Raw genomic sequence first — 19,237 nt, 5'->3', positions numbered from 1 at the left:
CTGGGATACATATCCTACCTAAAAATCAGGGCTTTCTTTCTCTAAAGGAGAAAGAGATGATAGATGTTTTATTAGGCAATTAATAGTCTCTGAAACCCTATAGAGGCTGAAATGTAAAGTAGGTATGAAAAAGATAATAATCATGTTAAAGAATGTATATTCTTGAAGTGTATATTGAAATATGTGCAATTTAGGAAGTCACAGTTAATTTTCCTATTGGTATTTGATTTTGCTTAAAGGGTCAGATCCTAATCAATTTTATAATTTTTAATTTAATGATCAGTTATATCACAAACTGGAAGCCCAGTGATATTAACTTCTGTCTTAGTGTCTCTGAATGCTTGGAATTCCTCTCTTAATCTTCAGCTGTGTTGAAAGGCTACAAAAGCTCTAGCACAAATTCCACATTCATAAACAAAGATAACCACTTTAAAAAAATTCTATTTCATTTATTTATTTTTTATACAGCAGGTTCTTATTAGTTATCTATTTTATACATATTAGTGTATATATGTCAATCACAATCTGCCAGTTCATCCCACCCCTCCCATCGATTTCCCCACAGGTGTCCATACATTTGTTCGCTACATCTGTATCTCAATTTCTGCCTTGCAAACTTGTTCATCTGTACCATTTTTCTAGATTCCATATATATGAGTTAATATACAATATTTGTTTTCTCTTTCTGACTTACTTCACTCTTTATGACAGTCCCTAGGTCCATCCACATCTCTACAAATGAACCAATGTCATTCCTTTCATTTACTTTTCATTCATTTCCACATCTTCTTTATCCATTTGTCTGTCTATGAGCATTTAGGTTGCTTCCATGACCTCACCATTGTAGTGCTGCAATGAATATTGGGGTGCATGTGTCTTTTTGAATTATGGTTTTCTCTAGGTATATGCCCAAGAGTGGGATTGCTGTATCATACGGTAATTCAATTTTTAGTTTTTTAAGGAACCTCCATACTGTTCTCCATAGTGGCTGTATCAGTTTACTTTCCCACCAACAGTGCAAGAGTGTTCCCTTTTATCCACACCCTCTCCAGAATTTATTGTTTCTAGATTTTTTGATAATGGCCATTCTGACTGGTGTGAGATGATATCTCATTGTAGTTTTGATTTGCATTTCTTTAATGATTAATGATGTTGAGCATTCTTTCATGTGTTTGGTGGCAATCTGTATATCTTCTTTGGAGAAATGTCTATTTAGGTCTTCTGCCCATTTTTGGATTGTTTTTTTTGTTGTTGTTGTTGTTATCGAGCTGCATGAGCTGCTTGTAAATTTGGGAGATTAATCCTTTGTCAGTTGCATTTATTTACATTTTTCTACATTTTATTCCTTTTAATTTATCTCTGATCTCATAGCATTGTGATCAGAAAAGATGCTTGATATGCTTTCACATTTCTTACATTTACCAAAGCTTGATTTGTGCCCCAAGATGTGATCTATCCTGGAGAAAGTTCCTGTGCACTTGAGAAGAAAATTTAATCTACTGCTTTTGTTTAGAATGTCCTATAAATATCAATTGAATCTATCTGGTCTATTGTGTCATTTAAAACTTGTGTTTTCTTATTCATTTTCTGTCTAGATGATCTTCCCATTGGTGTAAGTGAGGTGTTAAAGTCCCCCACTATTACTGTGTCACTGTCAATTTCCTCTTTTATAAGTGTTAGCATTCATGTTATGTATGAGGTGCTCCTACATATATATATATATATATATATATATATATATATATATATATATATATACCAGGAATGAAATATAGGTAAGATTTGACAAAGCATGTATACTTAAAATAAGTGTTTGGAAAGATAACTGAGTGAAGAACATTCCAGGAATACTATACCATTCCTAAATTGTTTCAAAAATATTGTATAAACACATCCATTCGAAAAAATGTTATGGATAAGTTTCAACTGTACCAATGATACAAGTTGTAATTACAATAAGCATGTCTGATACTGAAACAAAAATTAAAATTATTTGGATTATAGATAAAAGAATACTACAATTTAGGGCATAAACTTTGGAATAAGACTTCAACATTGAAAATGACAACATAATTTACCTGAGGAAATGTGGATAAATTACTTTTTTTTTTGGTCGTGCTGCACTGCTTGCAGAATCTTAGTTGCTCAGCTGTGATTGAACCTGAGCCCATGACAGTGAAAGCACTGAGTCTTAACCACTGGACCACGAGTGAATTCTCTGGATAAATTCCTTGAAAGACAAAACTGCCAGGGTTCAGTCAAGAATAATTGTTTATCTTAAGAAAAATTTAATTTGTAATTAAAAGTTTCCCACAAAGAAAACCCCAGACTCAGATAATTTCATTGGAAAAAACTGCCAAACATATGGAAAAGACGTAAGAGCAATTCTACTCAAGCCTACCCAGAAATTTTAGAGGAGAAAATTGTATTAGTCAGGGTTCTTTAAGAAATAGATCCAATAGAGAGAGAAATACAGAGACAGAGAGAGAAAGAGGGACAGAGAGAGAGGGAGATATATGATATAGGAAATGGTGCACATTAATGTGGAGGGGGAGAAGTCCCACAGTCTGCCATCTGCAAGCTGGAGAACCAGAAAAGCTGGTGGTATAATTCAGTCTGAGGCCAAAGGCCTGGGAATTGGGCCACTGGTTTAAGTCCCAGAATTTAAAACCCTGATATCCAGGAGCTGTGATATCCGAAGGCAGGAGAAGATAGATGGTTCAGCTCAAGAAGAGAGAGTTTGCCATCCTTAGCGGTTTTGCTCCATTCAGGACCCCAAGGGATTGAATGATACCAGCCTACATCAGAGAGGGTGAATCTCTTTACTCAGTCTACTGAATCAGATACTAAAATCCTTTCAGAAACACTCCCACAGACACATCGAGAAATATTGTTTTATCGGCTATCTGGGAATCCCTTAAGACAGTCAACTTGACACATAAAATTAAACATCACAGGGAAAATTCATTCAATGAAGTGAACGTTACTCTGATACCAAAACCAAATGAAGACATTATAAGAAAATAAAACTATAAATCAATATATTTTATAAATATAGGTGCCAAAATTCTTAACAAAATTTTAGCAAGTTATGTTCAACAATACAAAAAAAAAAATAGAACCCGAAAAAAAAAAAACAAAAAACATCTTGACTAAGTGTGGTTTATTTCATGAAACAAGGTTGTTGTACATTAGCAGATTAATTATTTTAACTTATTAATGTTAAAGTTATTATTAATTAACCTTATTAATAGACTTAAAAATCATCCTAATGCAGCTAGAAAAGCATTTGGAAAAAAAAATAGTGTCCAGACTTGGTAATAATTCCTAGGAAATTAGATATAGTAAGGAATTGCTTTAGCCTAATAGAGGGCAACATAGAAACTTAGTCAACATCATACTTAATGGTGAAAGACTTAATATGGGTTAGTGTGGTGACAAGACAGAAACTGGCAGGAAACACAGATAAGAAAAGCTCACACACACACACAAATTATAAATATATATATATATGAAAATGTGAAAATTGTAGTTTCAATCAATGACACATAGTAAATTATGATAATTGCAAGAGTAAAGCTTAACAAAGGGATTGCTTTGTCACAGTGAAATATCATGTTTCTAACAGTTGTAAATATCTATTCTACACTGTGATCAATGTTCCCAGTTTTGCCTCAATGTTATTTTTCCCTTTTTACATAGTAATAGGAGTTTAGCCTTTGCTGGTATCTGAGTTAAATATCCCAGTCATCTTTGGAGCAAGATATGACCTTCTAGATAATTTCTGACTAACAAGTGTATTAGGTTTTTAATATGCATATTAATTAATGTCCTGAGTTCACATGCAATGTTTCTATAGTGGAGCAGGCTATTTTTACTTACAAGCAAATAATATCAGTGTGGTTTCTGTACCCACTTTTTACCCTGAGTAGGCATGATAAGAACTAAATACCATACACATATATAAAAGATCTGCATTTTGCGATAGGACCACTCAAAAAAATGAACATGAGGTATTTGTACAGAGGAAAGAGGCATCTATTACCTTTACCCTTATGAGAGAATCACCTTGAAACTTAATGGGAAGAATCTCCACTTGAACACAGATATGTCAGTAAATATCTCCAGATAGAAGATAAGGCTATGTGCTCAGTTTTACAAACTTGTAATTTCTCCATGATTGTTGGTCTCAAGCCTCTTGAAATACACACAAATACATCTGGAGTTAAGTAAAGCTCTCCAGGGTCTTAAATATCTATATTGTTGTAAATTAATATGTAAGTCTTTGGTTCAGACCTCAAGGTCTGCTCAGAAAGCCCTAAATGCAGAAATACAAAAATATTTTTCTCCTAATTCCACATGTGGAAGTTAAGTCATATTTTCAAAATTTCTGTTACGACATCATGCAAAGGGTGTGTCCTGCACTTTGCTTTTTTCTCTTTCTGGTGAGTACTATCCAAACATGATAGTTGGCATGGTGCCAGTCATGTGGACACTAGTATAGAAGCTTCATAATGAAAATGGCAGAACAGCAAGTTTGAATGAATCTGGCCACTGTTCTGATTTTCTATTTTTGAATAACTAATTACCCCAATACTTTGCAGATGAAACCAGCAACAATTTTATTACATCTCATGATTTTGTAGTTCAGTGACATGAATAGCTATAGTGGCTAATTCTTCTACTTTACATGATTTTGACTGAGTTTGGACTTGTATAGCTGGTTTTGTATGGAGGATCCAAGATGCCTTCACTTAAATGACTAGCCTCTTGGCAGAGAGGCTTAGAAAGCTGGGTCCAGCTCTCTTTCCATGTAGTATCAGTATCTCTGCACATGTTCTTTCTACCAGGTAACTGAACCTCTCACACAGGAGCTGTAAGTTTCAGGAGCAAGTCTTTCAAGACACAGAAAGTGGACCCTGTCAGACTCAAGGTCAGGGCAAGGAAACTAGTACAATGTTCATTCTGCCATATTCTATTGATCAAAACAGTTACAGAGTCCTCTCAGGTTGAAGGGGATACTTCACTATAGAAGTATCAAGAATGTTACCATCTTTAATATGCTACAGTCTTTGTCGTAGAGAAACCTCCATACTTACTGGCATGAATATGACTTTTATGTTAGGTAGAAATAATATTTTATATTCTAAGCAGCTACATTTACATAGAGTGTCTTTTTTAAATAATGCATCTTTTGTTAGAATTTCTTTGATGTATTATTCTTAATATTACCTAACTAAATACCAAATTCAGAGCTATATTACCTTAATTGAATATTATATATTTACTTTCCTATCTCTCATTCAGGCCACTTTTCTTAGTAATTTTGTACACCGTTTTTCTCAAAAAAGTCTCTATTTTTATCAACATTTATACATATAAACACAAACATATATATATATATATATATATATATATATATATATGCAAGACATTTCATAGGTTGGGCATTTTACTCTGTTTGAATATAACATAAATAACTGATTTTATTGCCTCTAATTTCCTCACAATAATAATGATAAAACCTCATTTTTGGTAATGGCCTCAGTGTTATTAATGCCATTATATTAAAATCAAGTACTAAATAACTTAATAAAAAAGTTAATATATAAATCAATGCCTTAGATATTTGATCATAGTGAATTTTAAACAAATGTTTCCAAAAGTGTCAGTAACTGGGATTTTTCTTTTTCTTTTTTTCCTTCAGGTTAATGCCTCACATCTATTTTCATGCCATATTATATTCTTGAAAAATTGTATGCACATAAACTGTTAAGACATATAGGAGTTTCTTTAACATGGTGAAGAGCAAACGTTTTATGTTGGCAGAAAAGCTAGAGATAGGAAAGAGCAACATTCACAGACATTCTCAGTTCCATTTCTATTGTAAGAATGAAGAATTGAGGTATTATAGTGATGTGGAAAATGTATATTTGATGTCTTTTGAAGAAAAACTAATAACAGATAGAGGAATAAACTATAGTTCAAGAGAAAGGTACAGAAAGAAAGGGGTGACAGGCTTTATGCAGCACTTGAAAGAAATCATTTCTTTTGATTGCTTGACATTCCTGAAGAGACTATTGTACATACAATTTTATCCTAGTATCTGAGCATCTATTTTTAGGATAAAGAAATTTTCCAAGCAATCAGAACTTTGATACTTAAAAAAAACTAGTGTATTTTAATAAAAAAAAACATTCCCCAAAATGAAAGGAAAGTTTAATTTATCCTCTATAAATTTGTTTTAAAGCTAGTCCCAGAAATTTACACACACTTTTGAGACCTAGTTGGATTTGGGGAAATATTGATAAGGCAGTAATAACTGCCATTAGCACTTAACTAGCATTTGTATCTTCAGGATATTCTGTCAACAACAAATGTACAGGTGTAAAATCTGAGGCATAGAATTGAAGTGGTAAGTCTAAGGCCACCATGGATTTAAAAGTATATTTTGATCGAACAATACAAAAATCTTAAGACTGATATATAAACTGTTATAAAACAAAGCATGTTATTACTGTGTATGGAGAATGAGCTATTAAAGTCAAAGACCTAAGTCTGGACCTCAGTTTTAAAAGTAGTGTCACTCCAAGAAACATTGTTTATGTATGTTTTATGAGTGATCAATGTTAAGATCAGGGTTATTTATTGCACATGTTTTTATTGTGGTTTTCAGGAGTAATAATAATTTTTCATGTATTTGATAGAAACAGGTACCTTAGAGCCTTAAAACAGTAAACAAATTGTCAATGAGGTAAAAATTTTATACAGTAAAATTCAAGATGTTAACATCCTTTCACAATCTAAATTTCATAGCGTTTGTTATTTTAAAAAACATTTTATTATAAACATCTTGAAACATAAAAGTAGAGACAATGGTAAAATGAATCATCATGGTTACATAACCTAGATGGAAAAATTACTCATTTTTTAAACATTTATTATTTTTTCTTTTTACTGAAGTATTTTAAAACAAATCCAAGATATCATGACATTTTATCTCTACATATTTCAATATAAAACTCTGTGAAATAGGACATTTTCTTACATAACTGCAATCTCATTATCATGGTGAAATAAATTTATAACAATTCTTCTGAATCAACTAATTAGTGGCTATATTAAAATTTCTGTAATTGCCCCCAAAATGCCTTTTTTTAGTTCATTTGTTTTGAAGATTATCTAAACAAGGTATACTGCAATTTGTTGTTTTATATCTTAAATAACTTTTCTCTTTGTTTTCATTGCTGTTGTAAAAAAATTCTTGTTTTCTTTCTAATTTCTGTTTGGGTCTATGATTTTTAGTTTATTTACCCTTTCTTTTCTCATTTTTAAATTGCAATATAATTCAAAGAGCATAAAATTGAGCTTCTTAAAACGTGCAATTCAGTGCTCTTTAGTATATTCATAAAGATGTGCAGCCGTCACCACTGTCTACAAACAGAACATTTTTGTCACCCCAATAAGAAACCCTATACCAGTCAATTCCTAATTCCCACCCCATCCTCCTCCATACACCTGGCAACTACTAATGTACTTCTATCTATGTATTTGATTACTCTGGGCATTTCGTTTGTATGTCATTATTCAACATGTTGTCTTTGATGTTGACTTCTTTCACATAGAATGTTTTCAAGGATCATCCATGTGTTATCATGTAGCAGTAATTTGTTATATTATGGCTGAATAATATTCCATTGTATGGATACACCACTTTTTCATTCATTCATTTATTCATTCACCCACTGATGGACTTTTAGTTTGCTTCTATGCTTTGCTTTTTACAAATAATGTGATATTAACAATCATGCTCAGGTTTTGTGTGGACATATATTTTCAGGTCTCTTGGGAATATACTTAAAATTGGGAATACACCTAAAATTGCTAAGTCATAACATGAAAAGCACATGCAACAAAAGTGAAATAAATGAGTGAGAGTACATCAAACTGAAAAGATTTGCATGGCAAAGGAAACAATCAAAAAAATGAAGTGAGGGTCTACAGGAGTGGCAGAGAAAATATTTGCAAACCATTTATCTGATAATGACTGAATATCAAAAACATATAAGGAACTCACTCAAGTCAATATTAAAAATATAAATAATCTGATTAAAATGAACAAAGAACCTAAATAGACATTTTTCAAAGAAAACATACAAATAACCCACAGGTCTATGAAAAAGTGCCCAATATCCCTAATCATCAGGTAAATGCAAGCCAAAACCACAGTGAGAGATTCTTTAAATTCTATAATGCATTACAGTTTTCAAAAGTTTCCACACACGTGATTTCATATAATCTCATTTAAAAGAAACACAATGAGATATCACCTCACACTTTTTAGGCTGGTCATTATCAAAAAGCTAAGAGATAATAAATGTTGGTAAACGTGTAGAGAAAAGAAAATCCTTATACACAGTTGGTGGGAATATAAATTGGTACAGCCATTATGGGAAACAGTATGGAGGTTCCTCAGAAATTTTAAAACAGATCTACCTATGAAGGATATGAATCAGCATTTCCATTTCTGAATATTTATTTAAAGGAATTGAAATCAGTATCGTGAAGATACATCTGCACTCCCATGTTCATTTTATTTGGCAATTATACCTCAATACAACTGGAAAATTATGAAAATAAACAAATTAAATTACTGAGTCATGTGGTAAATTTGTGTTTAACATTTACAGGAACTGGAAAACACATTTTTCCAAGATGGCTGCATCACCTTATATTTCTGAAAGCAACATATAATGGCTTAAATATCTCTACATCCATGCCAGTAATATTTATTGTCTCTGCCATTTTAAAAACCATCTTAGTGAGTATGAAGTAGTATGTTATAAACAACTTTGATTTGCATTTCCATATTGAGACCTGATGTTCAGCATCTTTTCCTGTGCTTTTTGCTTATTTGCATATCTTCTTTGGAGGATGCTTATTTTGTTTACTTAATGTTATTTAATGTTTATTTAAATATTTATTTAAATACGTGTTTTAAAAAATATTGATGTATAGCTGATTTACAATGCTGTGTTAATTTCTACTGTACAGCAAAGTGAATCATTTATACATATACATCTTTTTTTAGATTGCTTTCCTATATAGGTCACTACAGAGTACTGAGTGGAGTTCCCTGTTCCATTTAGTAGGTCCTTATTTGTAATCTATTTTATATATAGTAGTGTGTATATGTCAATCCTGTTGTCCCAGTTTATCCTTCTTCCCCTTTTCCCTGCTGGTTAGGCTTAAGGTTTTCTGCATCTGTGACTCTGTTTCTGTCTTATAAATAAGTTTATTTGTATCATGTTTTTAGATTGCACATATAAGCAATATTATATGATATTTGTCTTTCTCTATCTGACTTACTTCACTTAGTACGATAAACTCTAGGTCCACCCATATTGCTGTAAATGGTATGATTTTATTCTTTTTTTTAATTAGTTAATTTATTTTTGGCTGTGTTGGATCTTCGTTGCTGCACACAGGCTCTCTCCAGCTGTGGCATGCAGGGGCTATACTTCATTGCAGAATGGGCCACTCATTGCAGTGACTTCTCCTGTTGCAGAGCATGGGCTCTATGTGTGTGGGTTTCAGTAGTTATGGTGCATGGGCTCAGTAATTGTAGCTCGCGGGCTCTAAAGTGCAGGCTCAGTAGTTGTGGCACACAGGCTTAGTTGCTCCACGGCATGTGGGATCTTCCCAGATCAGGGATAAAACCCATGTCCCTTGCATTGGCAGGCAGATTCTTAACCACTGTGCTACCAGGGAAGTCCCAACATTATTTTATTAGTTTTTATTGCTGAGTATCATTCCATTGTATATATGGACCACGTCTTCTTTATCCATTCTTCTGTAAATGGACATTTAGGTTGTTTCTATGTCTTGGCTATTGTAAAGAGGGCTGCAATGAACATTGGGGTGCATATATCCTTTCAGACCAGTTTTTTTTTCTCCAGATATACGTCCGGGAGTGGGATTGCTAGATCATATGTTAGCTCCATTTTTAGTTTTTTTAAGGAAACTCCATACTGTTCTCCATAGTGGTTGTACCAATGTATATTCCCACCAACAGTGTAAGAGGGTTCCCTTTTCTCCACACCCTCTCCAGCATTTATGGTGTAGCCTTTTTGATGATGGCCATTCTAACCAGTGTGAGGTGGTTCCTCATTGTAGTTTTGATTTGCATTTCTCTAATAATTAGTGATGCTGAACATTTTTAAAGTGCTTTTTGGCCATCTGTATGTCTTCTTTGGAAAAATATCTAGTTAGATATTCTGACCATTTTTTGGTTGGCTCATCTGTTTGTTTGATATTGAGCTGCATGGGCTGTTTGTATGTTTTGGAGATTAATCTCTTGTCGATTGCTTCATTTGCAAATATTTTCTCCCATTCTGTGGGTCATCTTTTTTGTTTTGTTTATTATTTCCTTTGCTGTGCAAAAGCTTTTACATTTAATTATGTCCCATTTGTTTATGTTTGTTTTTATTTTCATTACTCTAGGAGGTGGATCCAAAAAGATCTTGCTGTGATTTATGTCAAAGAGTGTTCTGCCTATGTTCTCCTCTAAGAGTTTTTTTAGGGTCCAGCTTCACAGTTGTGTCTTTCATCCATTTCAAGTTTATTTTCGTATATGGTGTTAGAGAGTGTTCTAATTTTATTTTATTTTATTTTTTTACATGTAGCTGTCTAGTTTTCCCAGCACCACTTATTGAAGAGACTGTTTTTTCTCCATTGTATATTCTTGCTTACTTTGTCATAAATTAGGTGACCAGGGGTGCATGAGTTTACTTCTGGGATTTTTATTCTGTTCCATTGATCTATATTTCTTTTTTTGTGCCATTGCCATACTGTTTTGATTACTGTAGCTTTGTAGTATAGTCTGAAGTCATGGAGTCTAATTCCCTCCAGATGCATTTTTCTTTTTCAGGATTGTTTTGGCTATGTGAGGTCTTCTGTGTTTCCACATAAATTTTAGAATTTTTCCTTCTAGTGCTGTGAAAAATGTCATTGGTAATTTCATAGGGATTGCATTGAATCTGTAGATTGCCTTGGGTAATATAGTCATTTTGACAATATTGATTCTTCTAAGAATATAGTATATCCTTCTATCTGTTTAGGTTATCACTTACTTATTTCATCATCATCACATAGTTTTCAGAGTAGAGGTCTTTTGTCTCCTTACGCGGTTTATTCCTAGGTATTTTATTCTTTCTTTTGCATTGGTAAATGGGATTGTTTCCTTGATTTCTTTTTCTGATTTTAATCATTAATGTACGGGAATGCAAGAGATTTCTGTGGATTAATTTTGTATCCTGTAACTTTACCAAATTCATTGATGTGCTCTAGTAGTTTTCTGGTAGCATCTTCAGGATTTTCTATGTATAGTATCATGTCATCTGAAAACAGTGACAGTTTTACTTCTTCTTTTCCAATTTGGATTCCTTTGATTTCTTTTTCTTCTCTGATTGCCACGGCTAGAACTTCCAAAACTACGTTGAATAAATGTGGTGACAATGGGCATACTTGTATTGTTCCTGATCTCGGAAGGAATGCTTTCAGCTTTTCACCATTAAGAATGGCATTAACTGTGGCCTTGTCATATATGGCCTTTATTATTTTGAAGTAAATAACCAAATATTTAATTGAGTTACTTTTTCTTTTTTGCTGTTGTTATGTTATAAGAAAGAACTTCCTTATAATATAAATGGTTTGCAAATATTTGTCCCATCTGTAGATTACCATTTCAGTTTTTTGATGGGGTTCTTTGAAATACAATTTTTTTAAAATTATGAACATGTCAATTTTATTTATTTATTTTCTTTTGTTTATTCATTTTTGCTGTGACGTAATCTAAAGTCATAAAGATCCATACCTACTTTTCTTCCATGAGTTTTATAGGTTTAACTTTTACATTTAGGTCTTTGATTCACTTTGAGTTAATTTCTGTATATGGAAGGAGGTAAAGATCCAATCTCTTTATTTTGCTTGTGGAGAAAACCATGGAACTCTGCCAAAAACCACTTGACTCTAAACATTTGGGTTTATTTCTGGACTCTCAATTCTACTTCAGTGATATATATATATATATATATATATATATATATATATATCTCCTAATATATGATTTAATCTCTCCTGGAGAATATTTCATTTACATTTGAGAAATATGTACATTCTTGAGTTGTGGGGTAGAGTGTTGTATAGATGTCTGTTAGGTTTAGCTTGTTTTGTAGCTTGTTCAACTCTTCTATTTCTTTATGGTCTTGCATCCAATTGTTATATAAATTATTGTAACTGATATATTGATGTTTCTGAGTCATGGAATCTAGAAAACAATATTTCTTTCTAGTTTTGATGCATTACAATGAACAGCCACATGTGAGAAAAAAAAGTGTTTTCTGAACAGTGATATTATAGAGCAATGGTTTGTGAACTCATGCTATTAGTTAAAGACATAAGTACTGGATTGCCCTGGTGGTGCAGTGGTTGGGAGTCTGCCTGCCAATGCAGGGGACGTGGGTTTGTGCCCCAGTCCGGGAGGATCCTGTGTGCCATGGAGCAGCTGGGCCCGTGAGCCATGGCTGCTGGGCCTGCATGTCCGGAGCCTGGGCTCCACAATGGGAGAGGCCACAACAGTGAGAGGCCCACATACCACAAAAAAAAAAAATAAATAAAAAAGACATAAGTACTGAAATTTAGAGTAGAATTTTTATGCTTTGATAACAATTTAAGATGATAATTTTATATCTGTTGACAATAATATAACAAGAGTTTGTATTCTTTCATTTTGTTTTTATTTTTCTATTATTTTTATCATATTTTATAAAAGTAATGGTTTGTGATAAATTGAAAAAAAAATCCCTTCTTGTCCATAAACAATTTGAAAAAGATTGAGTATTAGTATTTTCACCAATAGTAGTATATATTAGACCTTTATTTAATTTTTTAGATAAGGTTACTTTCCCTTTCCATTACCCATTCCCGTCCAGGAAAAAGTTCAAATCTCTGTCACTATAAGTATATGGACAGGTGGTTGGATGGATTCCTATGTAGGATAGATTTACTTCAGATAATTTCAGTTGTGTGTGTGTGTGTTCAGTCCTACATCTCAGTTTTTTTTTTTTTTTTTTTTTTTTTTTTTGCTGTACGCGGGCCTCTCACTGCTGTGGCCTCTCCCGTTGCGGAGCACAGGCTCCGGACACACAGGCTCCGCGGCCATGGCTCGCGGGCCCAGCCGCTCCGCAGCATGTGGGATCTTCCGGGATCGGGGCACGAACCCGTGTCCCCTGCATCGGCAGGCGGACTCTCAACCACTGCGCCACCAGGGAAGCCCCTACATCTCAGTTTTAACCTTCACAAGCAATGACAATGACTACATAAAAAGAATGTGTTCCTAGATACAGATGGGCCCAAGAGGTGAAGAAATAGAGAAAATGTCTATAAATCTTAGAGGGAGATAAAGTAGCAAAAGTTGCTTGTTTATGTTTGTATGTATCTCATTATGTCATGAGTTTTATAAAGTTTTTGAACATGTTATAAGGCTAAAAGGAAGAAATTAATGAAGATGGAGCAAATGAATATTATAGCTGGGATATAGTGGAATTTAGAAGTGGGGTAGATGGCTCAATCTTGAGCATCAAAAAGAAAAAAAGTATCCATTGTGAATACTGTGATGGTGCTAAGCATATTTATGTGTATGTGTTTGCATATGTATGTGTGCATACTTTCTCATATTGTTCGCTCATGTAGTATATGAGACTTATTGTTCTTGAATATGTTATTCTAATGATGATATTGGAGAGATATAGTTTGTTCAAAGGCATTAACTTTTAAACCCCATAAGCAAAATACTAATAGCATAAAAAACTACTCACCAGGTGGGTAAAATGTTCATTCACATGAAACCCATCAATTACTTCAGGACATTTGTACTTGACATAATTTGTCATTCATGAAATGCTACTTGTGTTTACTGAATAATTTGTTGTGTGCAGGAATGAACATTTTAATTCAATAATTGTTTAATATCTCATAAGATTTATTCCTAAAACATCATCTGAAATTCTAAACATTTTGACATATAAGGAGAAAAAAGGCAACTAAATATCCCATTTCTACTTAAAAGTGTGAAGTGTAGATATACTTTGTATTTTTATATTTCCTCCTTTTATTAGACAATTTATAATCTGCATTTCAATGTTTATTACCATCCCCTAAGTAATGTATAAATAAAATATATTATTAAAATAATTATCATAAATATTTAAGGAGCAAATTATATATAATTTTCTAAAATCTCTCATTAGTACAAAACATATTTTCTTACACACTTCCAAAAATACACCATGTATAGACTTATACAACATAAAAAATCTCCTTTGAAATTATTTTATTTAATGCATCTTCATTATTATAATTTGTCACTTTACACATTCCCAGAAGAAAAGAAAAGAAAACAAACAAAAATATATGTAAGTTTCTATGATAATTAACTGGGATGTTAATCACAAATGTGTCATCCTAGATATAGCATAGAGATGGCAAGGACCAATTTGTTATCTACCACCATCCTGGAAGCAATTTATATCTCTTATAAAATCTAAGTATGGGGAGGACAATTTTACAATCTTAGTGTCATTAAAACTGTATCATTTAAGTGTCTTCCCATTTTCTTCCAAATTTGTTATCATCCATCAATATAACAACATAATATAACACAGAAAAAGAATCATTAGGGAAAACAGTAAAACAAATGAAACAAATAGGAAAGGAAGAGGGATGCTCACATATGGGTGACTGTCCTTATAGAATAAAACTTAAATAGATTTTTCACCAGAAAATTTCAGCATCCCATCAGTTTCTACTAATTTGGATATAAACTTTGTTTCCTGTAGTAAATCCCTAAATCTGTGTAATTAATATGATATATTAAGACCCAAAATTTCCAGTTCAATGCATTTGGTATCTGGTTACCAAAGACATAAAATTGTGTAATTCAAATATATTATCCCAGAGGAAATGTGACCTTTCTCTTGTAGGTCAACAAAAATAATAAATGATAAATAGAGCAGAAGAATATATATATATATATATATATATATATATATATATATATATGATGTAAGTGAATGAGTACTCTAAAGAACTCTTACCCAGAAAAGTAATTTATGAAAATGAAAAGATCAAATAAATGTTGTCAGGAAGCATGCATGATAAGAGTACTAATGAAGAGGAGCTGTACCAGAAGTCTCCAACATTTTGAGTCAGCTATACTATATTTGTAAGTTTGGTTAATATTGAACTTCTGCAATATTTATGAACTTTACCAATTTCAGGATATAGATAAACAAAAAATGTAAAATTTCATCTCATCCTTTTTTATTGAAGCACAGTTGATGTACAATGTTGTGTTAATTTCAGGTGTATAGAAAAGTGATTCAGTTATACATATATATTCTTTCTCAGATTCTTTTCCATTATAGGTTATTACAAGATATTGAAATATTTCCCTAGGATGTACAGTAGTTCTTTGTTATTTATCTATTTTATATATAATAGTGTGTATTTGTTAATTCCAAACTCCTTATTTATCCCTCCCTCTCCATCCCCTTTCCCTTTGCATAAGTTTGTTTTCCATGTTGGTCAATCTATGTCTATTTTGTAAATAAGTTAATTTGAAACATTTTTTTAGATTCCTCATAAAAGTGATATCATATGATATTTGTTTTTATCTCATCTTTTTTTTAAAAAAATTGATAACACATAACGTAAAACTGACCATTTCAGAGTGAACATTCAGTATCATTTTACACATTCACTATGTTGTATTACTTACAATTTACAGTGTTGTGGAGGGTTCCTCATAAATTCATTTAAACAGTCCTTCTTAGTTTTCTGGATGTTATTTGTCATGAAAACACATTAGATTGAGCCAAATGGTTTTTCTGCATTAACTGAGATGGTCATGGTTTTTTTTTTCCCCTTTGTACTTTAAGTGTTGATTTTTAAGAGTGTTTTTTTTTTTTTTTTTTTGCAGTACGCAGGCCTCTCACTGCTGTGGCTTCTCCCGTTGTGGAGCACAGGCTCCGGATGTGCAGGCTCAGCAGCCAAGGCTCACTGCCCAGCTGCTCCATGGCATGCGGGATCCTCCTGGACCAGGGCACGAACCTGCATCCCCTGCATCGGCAGGTGGACTCCCAACCACTGTGCCACCAGGGAAGCCCAAGAGTGTATTTCTTAATTTTCACATATTTATTAATTGTTCAAATTTCTTTCAATTATTGATGTCTATCCTCTAGCTTTTAAAATCTACTGAGTATTATGTTGTGTCCTAACATATGTCCTAAAGAATGTTTCTTGTGTACTTGAGAAGAATGTGTATCCTGTTGTAATTGGGTGGTGTATGTTATGTATATCTGTTACATCTAGTTGGTTTACAGTTGCATTAGTTTCCTGGGTGGCTTAACCAACTCAAATTTATTGGTTCATAGCTTTGGAAGTTATAATTCCAAGATCAAAGTGTCAGTGGGATTTTTCCCTTCTGCGGGCTGTGAGGAAGGATCAGTTCAATGCCTCTCTTTTAGCTTCTGGTTGATTGCTAGAAATGTTTGATGATTCTTGGCTTGGAGAAACATCACTCTAACCTTTGTCTTCATGTTGGCATGATGTTTCCCTGCATATTTGTTTGCATCCAAATTCCTTTTTATTTCAGCACCAGTCATATTGGAACAGGGGCTCACCCTACTCCAGTGTAAGCTCATCTTATCTTAACTAGTTACATTTGCAATGACTGTTACTTCCAAGTAAATTCATATTCTGAGGTACTGTAAATTTGGACTTTTACATATGAATTTTGGAAGGGACACAATTCAACCTATAACAATAAGATTTTTCCAGCCTTCAGCTTTCTTATTACCAAGTGTTGGGGAATCTCATCAGCTAGTTGGGTGCTTCTGCATTTGAGGCATCCTTCAGGAGGGTCCTGGGCAGAGTTCTCAGCAGAATCCCTGAACCAGTTAGTAAGATCTGTAGTTGGTTATTGAGTTCCATGCACCAGTTGTGGTGACCTCCATTTTCCCTAATCTTATCTCTCCCCAGACTATTCATTTGTGCTGATCCACTCAGTGTTCTGCTTAGGATGAGAAGTGGACCTCTTGGGCCATATCACAAAAGGCTGGAGAAGTTGAGGTCTCACTTTTATCTCACTTTATTGTATGGAGAGATGACAGACTGTGAGGTATCTCTTGGCAGTGAATTGTGCTGCTTTGGAGGAAGGGTGACCCATGTAAGGAAAAACTATTCTTACTTTCTTCAATGAATCTATTCTCATATTTTTCTCCACTGAGGAACTGGAACCTCTCAGCTAGACTCCCAGGCTCCTATAAAGGTATTATCATCAATAAGTGTTTGTTAAAATTGGTTTTCTATGGAAGTTTGAAGGCTACCGCCTCCTTTTTCACCATCTAACTGATGTAATTCTTAAAATTCTTTCAGCAATGTTTGTTAGTTTTCTTTACACAAGCTTTAAATCTCCTTCATTGAATTTAATCTTCCTCTTGTTAATCTTTGGATGCTATTGTGAATGTAATTGTCCACTTATACCCTTTTCAATTTTATTTACTGTGGGTACTTTGCAACTTTAATCATTTTATTAGCTCTAGTATCTTCTTTGTGGATTCTTTAGGACGTTCTGTATGTAGAATCATGTCATTTGTGAGTAGATAGAGTTTTACTTATTTCTTTCCTGTTTAAAAAATTTTTACTTCTTTTTCTTGCTGAATTGGTCTGGCTGAACTTTCAGTACAAGTTTGAACAGCAGAGGTGGAAGTGGGTAGTTTACTCTTGTTCTGGATTTAGGGAAAAAAATTTATTCGTTCAAAATTAAACATAATGTTACCTGTGTGTTTTTCATTAATGCCTTCTATCATGTTTAAGAAGTTCTGTTCTATTCCCAGTTTTCTGTGTTTTCATCATGAAATGGTGTTGGATTTTATCAAATGTCTTTTCTGCCTTAATTCAGATGATCATGTGTATTTTCCCTTCAGTCTATCTATATGGTGTATTATATGGATTATATTCTTGTCTTGAATTACCCTTGCATTCCTGGGATAAATTGCACTTGGTTATAATGTATAACCATTTTCATATGCTGTTTAATTTATTTTGACATATTTTGTTGAGGATATTTACATCCATATTCATAAAGGATTCTAGTCTGTAATTTTCTTTTCTTGTGATTTATGTGTCTTGATATTAGGGTAATGCTGATCTCAAAGAATGAGTTAGGAAGTGTTTCTTCCTTTTCATTTTTTTAATGAGTTTTAGAAGGATTGTTGTTCATTCATCTTTAAGTTTTTGTCTTCCAGTGAAGACATCTTTTCCTGGACTTTTCTTTGGTTTGAATTATTTTATTACCTAGTTAACTTGTTTAGTTGTTATCAGGTGCTGAAATTTTCTATTTCTTCTTGAGCTTCCATATTTCTAGAAATGTATCCAATTTATCTAGGTCATTTAATAATTACATAATTCCTTCTAATTCTCGTTATTTCTGTAAGCTTGATATTAAAATCCCCACTTTCATTTGTTTTCAGTTATTTTCATCTTTCTTTTTTTCTTTATCAGATTAGCTAAGGTATGTCAATTCTGTTGATCTTTTTAAAGAACCACTTTTTGGTATAATTGATTCTGTCAAAATTTTTCTTCTATTGTCTCTGTAGTTTCTTATAATCTTTATATATTTTTTTCCTTCTTCTAGCTTTCAATTTATTTGGCTCTTCTTTTTCTAGTTCCTCAAGATGTAAAATTAGATTATTGATTTGATGTTTTTCTTTTTTTTTTAATGTAAGCATTGACAGCTCTAAATTTCCCATGGAATATTGCCTTCACTGTATCTCTTAAGTTGTGATATGTTGTGTTTTCATTTGTCTCTATGTATTTTCTAATTTTTTTTGTGTCATTTATTCTTTGACCCATTCATTGTTTAATGGTGTGCTGTTTAATTTCCACATACTTGTTTATTTTCTAGGTTTTCTTCTGTTGATTACTAGATTCATTCCATTGTGATCTTAGAAAACACTTTGTACGGTTTTAATCTTTTTAAAAATGTATTGAGACATATTGTGACTTAATGTATGGTGTATCCTCGAGAATACTCCATGTACATTTATAAATAATGTGTATTCTGTTGTTATTGGCCAGAGGAATTTATATATGTTTGTTACGTCTCGTTCATCTA

This window comes from Mesoplodon densirostris, chromosome 17, assembly GCF_025265405.1.
Source record: "Mesoplodon densirostris isolate mMesDen1 chromosome 17, mMesDen1 primary haplotype, whole genome shotgun sequence".
Lineage (NCBI taxonomy): Eukaryota > Metazoa > Chordata > Mammalia > Artiodactyla > Ziphiidae > Mesoplodon > Mesoplodon densirostris.
Note: the sequence above shows the minus strand (reverse complement) of the source record.